General features: G+C 42.8%; 1 long non-coding RNA gene across 1 annotated transcript; it reads left to right on the forward strand.

The window, feature by feature from the left end:
* Positions 1–493: 493 nt before the first annotated feature.
* LOC110302644 lies at positions 494–6,721 on the forward strand. Its single transcript, XR_002378829.2, has 3 exons — positions 494–687; positions 5,426–5,783; positions 6,503–6,721. It is a non-coding gene; the product is annotated as an uncharacterized LOC110302644 (long non-coding RNA).
* Positions 6,722–9,692: the final 2,971 nt, after the last annotated feature.

A 9,692-nucleotide genomic window follows, 5' to 3' on the forward strand; every position in this document is an offset into this window, starting at 1 on the left:
AGAACAGCTGTAAATAACTGGGAACCAGCAAGGCTGACCCTGATGGGCCCTGACTGATTACTCCTGGGATTGTAGAATTAAGTCAGAACCAAAACAAAACGGTTTGCAAGCCAGAAAGGAGTCGGATTTACAAGAATGTTGATGCTATTGTAGTTGTTATTGTTGACATTAATCACGGTAACAACTGGAGGCACAGGGAAGATGGAGAGTCAATACTTCAAAGGAGCGTGGGTTCCTGCTCAGGCTGTGGTGTGGACACATGAAGACTGAGTTGTGCAGTTTTAGCCTTGAGCTGGGACTGCATCAGAGAGACGGTATTCCTGATTAAAAAAAAAAAAAAAACTCAGGCCATAGTCTTGGGGGGCAGGCTAGTGGGTTTGTTGTTTGGAGCCTTAAGTGCCCTCCTCTTTGCTCCTCCCTTGGTTAACTGTTCCTGTAACCATCTGGCAGGAGCAAAGGCAGACTAAAGAGAGGCCCTGGTCCCCCTCCCTTCAGTTATCAGGCCATTGTCACAACGTATCCTAAGGGACTGAAGTTTCCCCCAAAAAAAGTCTCACGGTGGAGGAAAGAGAAAGCCTGAAGCCTGTTGCCAGCTAGAAGAGGGACCTGCCTCTCAGGACACAGCACAGTGCTGCTAACTGCACAGGGAGGGAGCCGGGAGCTGAAGGTGTGCTGTGTCAGTGACAGGTTAGTGATGGGTGGCCATACCTGATCGGTACTGCTTGGTCACAGTCAGACTTGCTCTCCACCCACTACCATGCCAGCACCCCTGAAGGCAAACTTGGGAGACTCCCTGGGCCTCTTCATTTGTGGGCACAATGGATAGTCATTCTCTGTTCTTCTCTATTATGGCTCTTTGCGTTTGGTGTATCCAGGACAGGTGGCCAAGCCTCACTTGCTTAAGGCAGCTAGGGCCAGGGCTTTGACGTACAGCAGCATAGAAAGCCTGAAAATTAAGGGACCGTGGAAGGGAAAGGAGGCCCCATCCTGCAACCTGGTTAAAGCCTCTCACTTGCTGAGAGTCAAGAACTCAAGCCTAGTTAACATTTGCTGTGAAGGCTGCCTACACAGAGATAATAATCCTTTTATACAGAGTTGTTTCAAGTAAGAATGTTGAAATATTAATAGCAACAAATCATGCTTTTGGCCTAAGCATATATAGCCTTTCTAGTTTCCAAGCTATAAGCCTGCAATTTCCTAGCAGTCTCAGAAGAAAGCAAAAAGCCCCATTAACGTTAAAGCACATCTTGCCTCTTTGTGCAACTCCAGAGACTCATAACCATAGTTGCTCTCTCCCTCTCCAAGAATATCTTTTAATTTATTCCAGTTTTTTTTAAAAGATTGGGTTTATGTCTCTGTTAGGGTTTCTATGGCTGTGATGAAACACTTTGAACAGAAGCAACTCAGAAAGGAAAGGGTTAATTTTACTCACAGTTCCATAGAACTGGTCATCATTGAAAGCAGAGTGGGGCGGGAACTCACGCAGGACAGGAACAGATGCAGAGGTCACGGAGGAGGGCTGCTTACTGGCTTGCTCCCCATGGCTTGCTCAGCAAGCTCTCTTATAGAACCCAAGACGACCACAATTGGCTGGGCCCTCCCCTATTGACATTAAACTGGCCAGTTCAGTTTATTACTTGTAATCATGTTTATAGGCTGGTGGTATGTGCACATGAGTCCTGGTGCCCATGAAGGCCAGAAGGGGTCACTGGATCCCCTAAAGCTGGAGTCACAGGAAGGTGTATGCCATTCACCTATAGGGGCTGGGAAGTGAATTCAGGGTCGCTACAGGAGCAATAAGCCACTCTTTATTAATACTGAGCCATCCTCCAGCCCAGAATATCTTTAGTTAATTCCTTAGCAATATCACACATGTATACAATATATTTGGTTCACATCCACCCTACACCTCTTAACACATTCCCCAAACCCCCAGTCCTCCAACCTCCAACCACCCCCATACTCCCAACCCTCGCTTTGTAACCCACTGGGTCCAGTTATTACTGCCTGCCTGTGGGAATGTAGACCGCTCACGTTGGCATCTGAAGTCTGATTACAATCCTATTCAAGGCACCTCCAGGACCATCCTATAATCTCATTTATCAAAAAAAAGGGGGGGGCATTTTTTTCTTGGCTAACCTTTGACATGTAACATGAAAGCCAATAAAATCACACATGTGTCTAACAGCTAAGGTGAGTAAGCACCTCTCTTTTGAGAAGCCCACACTAACACTGGAGTATAGTTCCCCAAGTGTCTCTCCTTCTATGAACCACTGTGTTTAAATCTATGTTAAATTTTCTTCTTAATAAGCTCTAACTGTGCTTCAAACTGCCTCATCTTAAAATTCTTCTTTGCAACAAAGTCTCGGAGTCCACCTTGGGCTGCCAGGCAGCTCATCAATGTTTGCCTTGAAGCCTAACAGCCCGAGGTCTGGCTGGAACCTACCTGGTAGAAAGGAAGAACTGACTCCCATGCGCTGTCCTCTGGCCTCCACACACATGCTATGGTGCCTATACCCAAACACACACTCACAAAATAAATAAATGAAAAAATTAAAATCTCATCTTTGGAACTGGAGAGATGGCTCAGCGGTTAACTCCAAAGGTCCTGAGTTCAATTCCCAGCAACCACATGGTGGCTCACAACCATCTGTAATGGGATCCAATGCTCTCTTCTTGTGGTGTCTGAAGAGAGCAATGGTATACTCATATACATAAAATAAATAAATAAATCTTTGAAAAAAGATAAAAAGAATCTCATCTTCACCCTGGTAAAGATCACAGATGCTGCAGCGGGAAGCTGTTTCCAGCTGTGCACACTGAGCCTCCGTTATCCAGGACAGAACTAAAAATGCTAATAACACACCCACTGAATGCATTCCTTTATGAAAGAGACATGAGTTGACACTTCAACCTACTCAGTGAGGAAAGTCAAGTTTTCCAAGTTTATTATTATTATTAAAAATAGAATTTGTTGCTGGGCATGATAGGACAGACCTTTGATCCCAGGACTTGGGAGGTAGAGACAGGTGAACCTCTGAGTCCAAGGCCAGCCTGGTCCATAGAGTGAGTTCCAGAACAGCCAAGACAACACAGAGAAACCCTGTCTCAGGAAAAAAAAATATTTTATTCATACAATATATTCTGTTCTGGTTCTGGCTTCCTCTCCTCATACTCCTCCTAGTTTCTCCCCCCACCCCATCTGGATCAACATCCTTTCTGTTTCTCAATAGAAAAATAAAAACCAAAGCAGGCATCTGTAGCGAGAATACCTTGTCTGTATGGATGAGGTACCTGTCAACGATAAGTCTGATGGCCTATGGCTTAGGCAGGAAATTGGAGGAGAGACATCCAGGAGGCAAGGAAGGATTCTGGAATAGAACCAGGCATGGTTGATTTGCTCAGGAATTGGAAGCATGGTACCTGGGCAGAAGGTAACCAGCCGCATGGTAGAAAGTAGATCAGAACAAATGGGTTATACTAAGTCATGATCCAGTCAGTTAAGAGCCTAGCTATACAGCCAAGGTATGTGTAAATATATTCTGAGTCTTATTTCTGGGAGCATGGATCTGGGAGGAAGAAACAGACCTAAATTCTATAATTGGCATCAGACTTACTGCAAGTAGAACCCAAGCATACAGCCTGAAAAGGCCTGGGTGAAAGGCAGGGGAAGGAGGCTAGCCAGACAAGAGGCCTGCCTGGTATATGTAAAAAAGAACAAAAGCAAACCAAAGCCCGAGGGCACAATGGCTGCAACGTCAACCAAGAGCTGCACAGTTAAAAACGTGCTAGAGCTAGGTCTGAAGCCAGCAGAAGCTCTACAGGTAAGGCCTGGCCAGGGCCAGCATAAGGGGGAACCAAGAGCCCTGAGCTATCTGAATGGCCAGGGCTGGGCTAGCAACAGCACAAGATACAAAATAAAAAGTCCCAAGAATCTAAACTGGTGAGGTATTAAATTTAAAGAACAATAAAAGAGAAGGAAAGAGAGAGATTAAAAATTCACGAAAAGAAATATTTAATTTAAATGTAAGAAAATAAAGTCCTCAGGGAGAAGTCTTGATATTAAAATAGAAAAATGTTTTCTATATTTGGGATGGAAGGAAGCATGGTGGCACAGTGTATCTGGAGTCTATGTGATCTTGCTTCGATTATCAGCATGCAAATGGCTGTTTTTTCAATGGTTACAGTCCTCTTTAGGAGAGATCAGAATAAGACAGACGTGGAGAAAGAAGAGACTGAGAAATTAGATAATAGATTAGAGACCATGAAACAGAGGTTGAAAGGACCTTTAAATCAAAATAGGAAACACTGAGTAATCCAATCTGGAACTTATAATAACATCAAAAAACAGTTCCAGATGGGAAGGCTCCACAGGGCTTGAGAAACTGGGATGGCAGCCCATAGAGATGCAATATATTAAATTAAGATCCCAGATTCTGCTTACTGATGCTAACTTAAAGCAATGCCACACAATGGACTGTGTGTTTCACGTTATAGAGTTTAGAGACTTGAAATACGTACACTTTTCGATCCATCGTACAGTTGATGCATGGCTGTAGTTCCAATGGGCTTCTGCCTTGAGTTCTGAGGCGAATGATTCTGAGATTGCACATTTGTTAGAGATGATGACTGTCTTAAAACGACTTTGCAAATTTAAGCTGACGAATCTCAGGCATACACATCTATTAGAATACAACAGTATTTTAGGCATCATGATATAAAACCCATTACAGATATACCTTATAGGCTCACAGGTATCAAAGTTGTAACAGGACTTGGAAGGAAATGCTCATAGAACAGAAAGGAGATGTGGTGTCTCCAAAAGATGGTTTAAAATGTGCTTTGTTGACAAACAGCACAACTGCTAAGATACACTGGATTCTAGAAAGCACTGCTGAATTAGATCAGCCGAGGAGTCCAAGTTCTAAAAGAGAAGAAAGGAGGTAATGTTAGGGAAGAGATTTCAGCAGTAAAGAAAAACCTCTGGATTCCATCCAAACTGATAAAAATCAGGTGTGACAGAGGGAGACCCCATGAAGATCTTGGCGAGGCACAAGAAGAATCGAGTCAAGATCAAACAGAACCGACAGCTTGTATGTGGTGATTCTGTGCTTGGGAACAACTCTAAGACTGGCTGAGAGAAAAATGTCTCCAGCTAAAACTTCAGCTCGAATGGCCAATAGGTCTTGCTGGCTACAGAGTTTTCATGAGTTGTCATTGCACGTCATCCTTTCACATGGCATGAAGGTTGATTTATATTGCAATTTAGTTATTGGTCAAACTAACTTCTAAAGAAAACCAGTTGTCTTTTACCCGCTCAAACAAGGGGCAGAAAATCATCTTTACCTGACTTGTGCACACTGCACATTCCGTACTAATGTCTTTATAGAACTGCATATTGCTTATAAATGCTTGTATGTTGCAGAATGGAAAACCAAGATAGCAGCCCTGACAAGATCCACCCCTGAGGATTCTGGGATGCCTGATCCTGCCTCAGACTGTTCCAGTGATGTTTCCTCAAGAGACTTGCTTCCAGAACAGCCTCAGAAAGCTGCTGACCCCAGATGATCTTAATTAGTCCAGCTGTACAGACTGAGCTAGTCAGGACTTCCCTTAAGCCTGAACTTTCCCAGCATATAGAGACTGGACAACAAAAGCTGCCAGCTAGCTTTCTTTTGACTTAACCATTTGTCCTGTCCTTTGAGCCCCCGAAAAGGAATTCTTCATCCAAATTCAGCAGGAAGCAATTATCAGAAGACTTTCATCTTAGCCCCTTAAGTCTGGTGGGTAGTTTGGGTCATTTTATGAGTCGTAGATATGTTGTCATTTTAGGGGATGATTACAAATAGCCACGGCCTGGGATAGGAAGAAAACAAAATAGGGAGCTTAGACTTGGGGACTTCTATCTTTCCTTTCTTTTTCTCTGTCCTTCTTTCTTTCTTAGATAAATAAAAGGGGGTTGAGAAGGAAAAATGGGTAATATAGAATTATCATATAGAAGTAATAGACTAAAAGGGTAGATTACTGAATCTACTCTTCAACTTAGAGCTTTTGATTCTTGAATAAGGTTATTTTTGTTTACACTGATGTGGATTATTGTATATTGATAAAGGTTTAAGGTTCTCATTGGTATAAATCTTTGTATATTGATACAAAATTTAAGGTTAATTTTGTTACACCAATATATATATATATATGTTTCAACACAACAGGTATTGTGCCTCTGCAACTCATTTAAAAATGCAAGGCTTAGTACCAGTCCTTTTAATAGCTGCTATTACAAACTGTTTAAGATAATTAAGTTAATTATTAATGTAAGTTAACAGTCAGTCAATCAAACTAATGCTTTTGCCAGATACTAGTCTAGGTTATCACAAAAATATACATCCTGGGTTGTAAAAAAGCATTGTTTCCTTGTTCAAATATTCTATAAATAGATGGTCTTCAAAAACCTCAGAGACTCACAGAATATGGCATTCAAACATGTTTTTATTAATTTAAGATCTTTTTTGACATCGAGGCATATCAGCTCCTGGCAGCATCCCATTCAACGTGGAGGAAGATGATGAACATCAAAGGACCTCCATTTGGAGATGGCTTCAACTGTGGCAGGCCAGCCACTGGGCAAAGAAAATACCCTAACTTCATCCTCAGACAGAATGCTATCCAAAAAGGACAAACGGATGCAGGGAAGTTGGTTGCCAAGCTCTGCCAATACAGAGTAAGCAAGTCCGTCATCATTCCCGCTTCACAAAGGTTGTCAGATATTGTGGGCCAGAAGGCTGAAGATGATGCTCCAACATTTAGAGAACATTGGGGAGTGTCTAGGCAGTTAGCTGCCTCTGTCATTTTTAACTCTTGGAAGCTGTGTCCTGTGCTTCCTGCACACTCAGGTAATATTTATTCCTTCTCAGGTCTCTGATGGGGTTGAAGACTAGACAATCATAGTCTTACTATAAGCTTAAGTTGTTTAGGATTTAAGCAGATGTTTTAGGTCTAAAATAATGTTGTATTACCTTTTTAGAAAGGTAATACAAGTTAGGATAGAAAATTATTTTGATATAGAACTCTGAACTCACCAAGATGGGGAAGGTGATGGAATACTTTATCTAAGTTGCCAAGTATAAGCAGACTGGACATTATGAATATAAATCTTACCTAATAGTTTTCATAATTGCCTCATAATTGATATTATTTTATTCAGTTTATATTTGAAAGAAAAGGAGCCTTTTATTAGACTAAAAAGGGAAACTGTAGAAGGATTATCTAATGTCTATATGGATGTGGCACCTGTCAATAATAAATCTGACAGCCTATGGCTTAGGCAGGAAATAGGAGGTGGGACATCCAGGAAGCAGAAAGGAGTTTGGGATAGAGCCAGACATGGAAGATTCATCCGAGAAGACATTATGAATCAGATGCAAGGTACCTGAACACAGGTAACCAGCCATGTGACAGAATGTAGATCAAATAAATGGGTTATATTAAGTTATGATCTAGTCAGATAAGAGCATTGCTATATGGCCAAGATATTTGTAAATATATTCTGAGTCTTATTTCTGAGAGGATGGGGCTAGGAAAAATAACAGACCTAACTTCTACAGGCATCTAAATAATAATGATAAAATAAAATAAAAAAGCAAAAACAATAGAACAAAACAACCAAAAGAGCCAAAGGGAAAACACAAGAAACACATATGGCTACAGAGACACAAATGTTCTCACACGTGGGAATCCCATAAAAACCCAAAGCTGGAAGCCATTATATAGACGCAAAGGACCTGTAAGTTTAACCTGAGACAAAGGATCTCCAGCGATGCTGTTGAGTTCATTTTCTGTTGGGCATCTACCGCAGGCATGCTGCCTACCCTTAAGAATGGTTGGTTTCTGGATTTCTGAGTTCGAGGCCAGCCTGGTCTTCAGAGTGAGTTCCAGGACAGCCAGGGCTACACAGAGAAACCCTGTCTCAGAAAAACAAAACAAAACAAAACAAAACAAACAAACAAAAAGAACGGTTTGTTTCTCCAGTGAAACTCCCTTGTGGGGGAGGGGACAATGTTTTCATTTGCAAGTGGTTTATCCATTAGAGATCATCTCTGTGAGCTTGTTCACATGTGTGTTGTTCCTGCTGTGTTAGAGCCTCGTTTCCTTGGTGTCCTCTGACCCCTCTGGCTCTTACAATCTTCCTGCCTCCTCTTCTGAAGAGTTCCCTGAGCCCAGGGGGGAGAGATTTGATGGAGACATACCTTTTAGGGCTATGTGTCCCAAGGTCAGTCTCTGCATATTGTCTGTCTGTGTCTATATTTGCTCCCATCTGCTACCAGGGGAAGCTTCTCTGATGATGGCTGGGTGAGGCACAGACCTAAGACTATACCAGCATGCCATTAGGAGCCATTTTATTGCTAGGTTCTTTAGCAGAAAAGTAGTATTTGGTTTTTCCATAGGTCCCTGGCCTATCTATTTTTGGCCACACAAGCAGTGCCAGGTATGGGTTTGATCTCATGGAGTGGGCCTTAAGTCAAATCAGAAATTGGTTGGTTACTCCCACATGCCTTACACCACTATTGCACTGCTGTATCATACAGGCAGGTCACCACCATCAATCAAAGGGTTTGTAGCTGGGTTGGTGCTTACCTTTCTCCTTTGGTGCTGTGTTGATTATATCTTCCAATACCATTAACACAACTAGTCCATAGAGAAAGCTCTAGGTAGGCTCAATTCCTGTGTTCAGTGAGTTGTGTGGGTGTTGTCTTCAGCAACAGGGCTTTACTGTTGGCTTGTAGAGAGCCACCAATAGCCTTATAATAGCCTGGGTTGTTTGGGAGTTCCCGTGGGACCCCTTTGGTTAAGAACTCAATTAGATGAAACACAGTCTCAGTACTGGAAAGCTTTATTTGGTAACAAAAGATGTCCAGTTGAGGCTCTGTCTCTCTGTTATTTGTTTGTAGGCAGCCGACACCGGTTTCCAGTACACCATGGCCGTAAACAACACCACTGTGCAGGCGCTAGCCCGAATCTGGCGCCAACCCCTCCCGAGCCGGTGCATGCTAATGAAGTGTCGACAGGCCGACCAATCCCAGGAGGACACATAGCCCTCCCCAGTGCTGGGGTGTATATAAGCAGTCCTCCCTGGGTTCCCGGGGTTCCTGTAGCATCGAGGCATTCCTGCAATAAAGCTATTGAGACGAATCCAACCGTGTTGCCTTTTCCTTGCCGGACGAGGTGGGCGCAACATTTGGTGACTTCATTTCAATTGCCTTCACATATGTATATACTTTAGGAAGCTTCTACAGTACTGTATTAGGTTTCTAAACAGCCCTTAGGTTTAGCTGCCTCTCTGCATAGTTTCTCCTCTGCCCCTCTTCCCTCCCCTTCCCTGTTTGATTCTCCTACTCCAGCACTTTCATGAACACACACACACACACACACACACACGTGCATTCACACACATGTCTATCCATAGTTGTTTATTCTATTTCCATATCTTAGGGAGATCTATCCCCTCACCCCCCAAATCCCTTATTCTCTACTTAAACTCTGTGGTTATACAGTTATATGGTTATGTCTGGTAGTGGTGGCGCACACCTCTAATCCCAGCACTTGGGAGGCAGAGGCAGGCAGATTTCTGAGTTTGAGGCCAGCCTGGTCTACAGAGTGAGTTCCAGGACAGCCAGGGCTACACAAAGAAANCC

This window comes from Mus caroli, chromosome 9 (assembly GCF_900094665.2).
Source record: "Mus caroli chromosome 9, CAROLI_EIJ_v1.1, whole genome shotgun sequence".
NCBI lineage: Eukaryota > Metazoa > Chordata > Mammalia > Rodentia > Muridae > Mus > Mus caroli.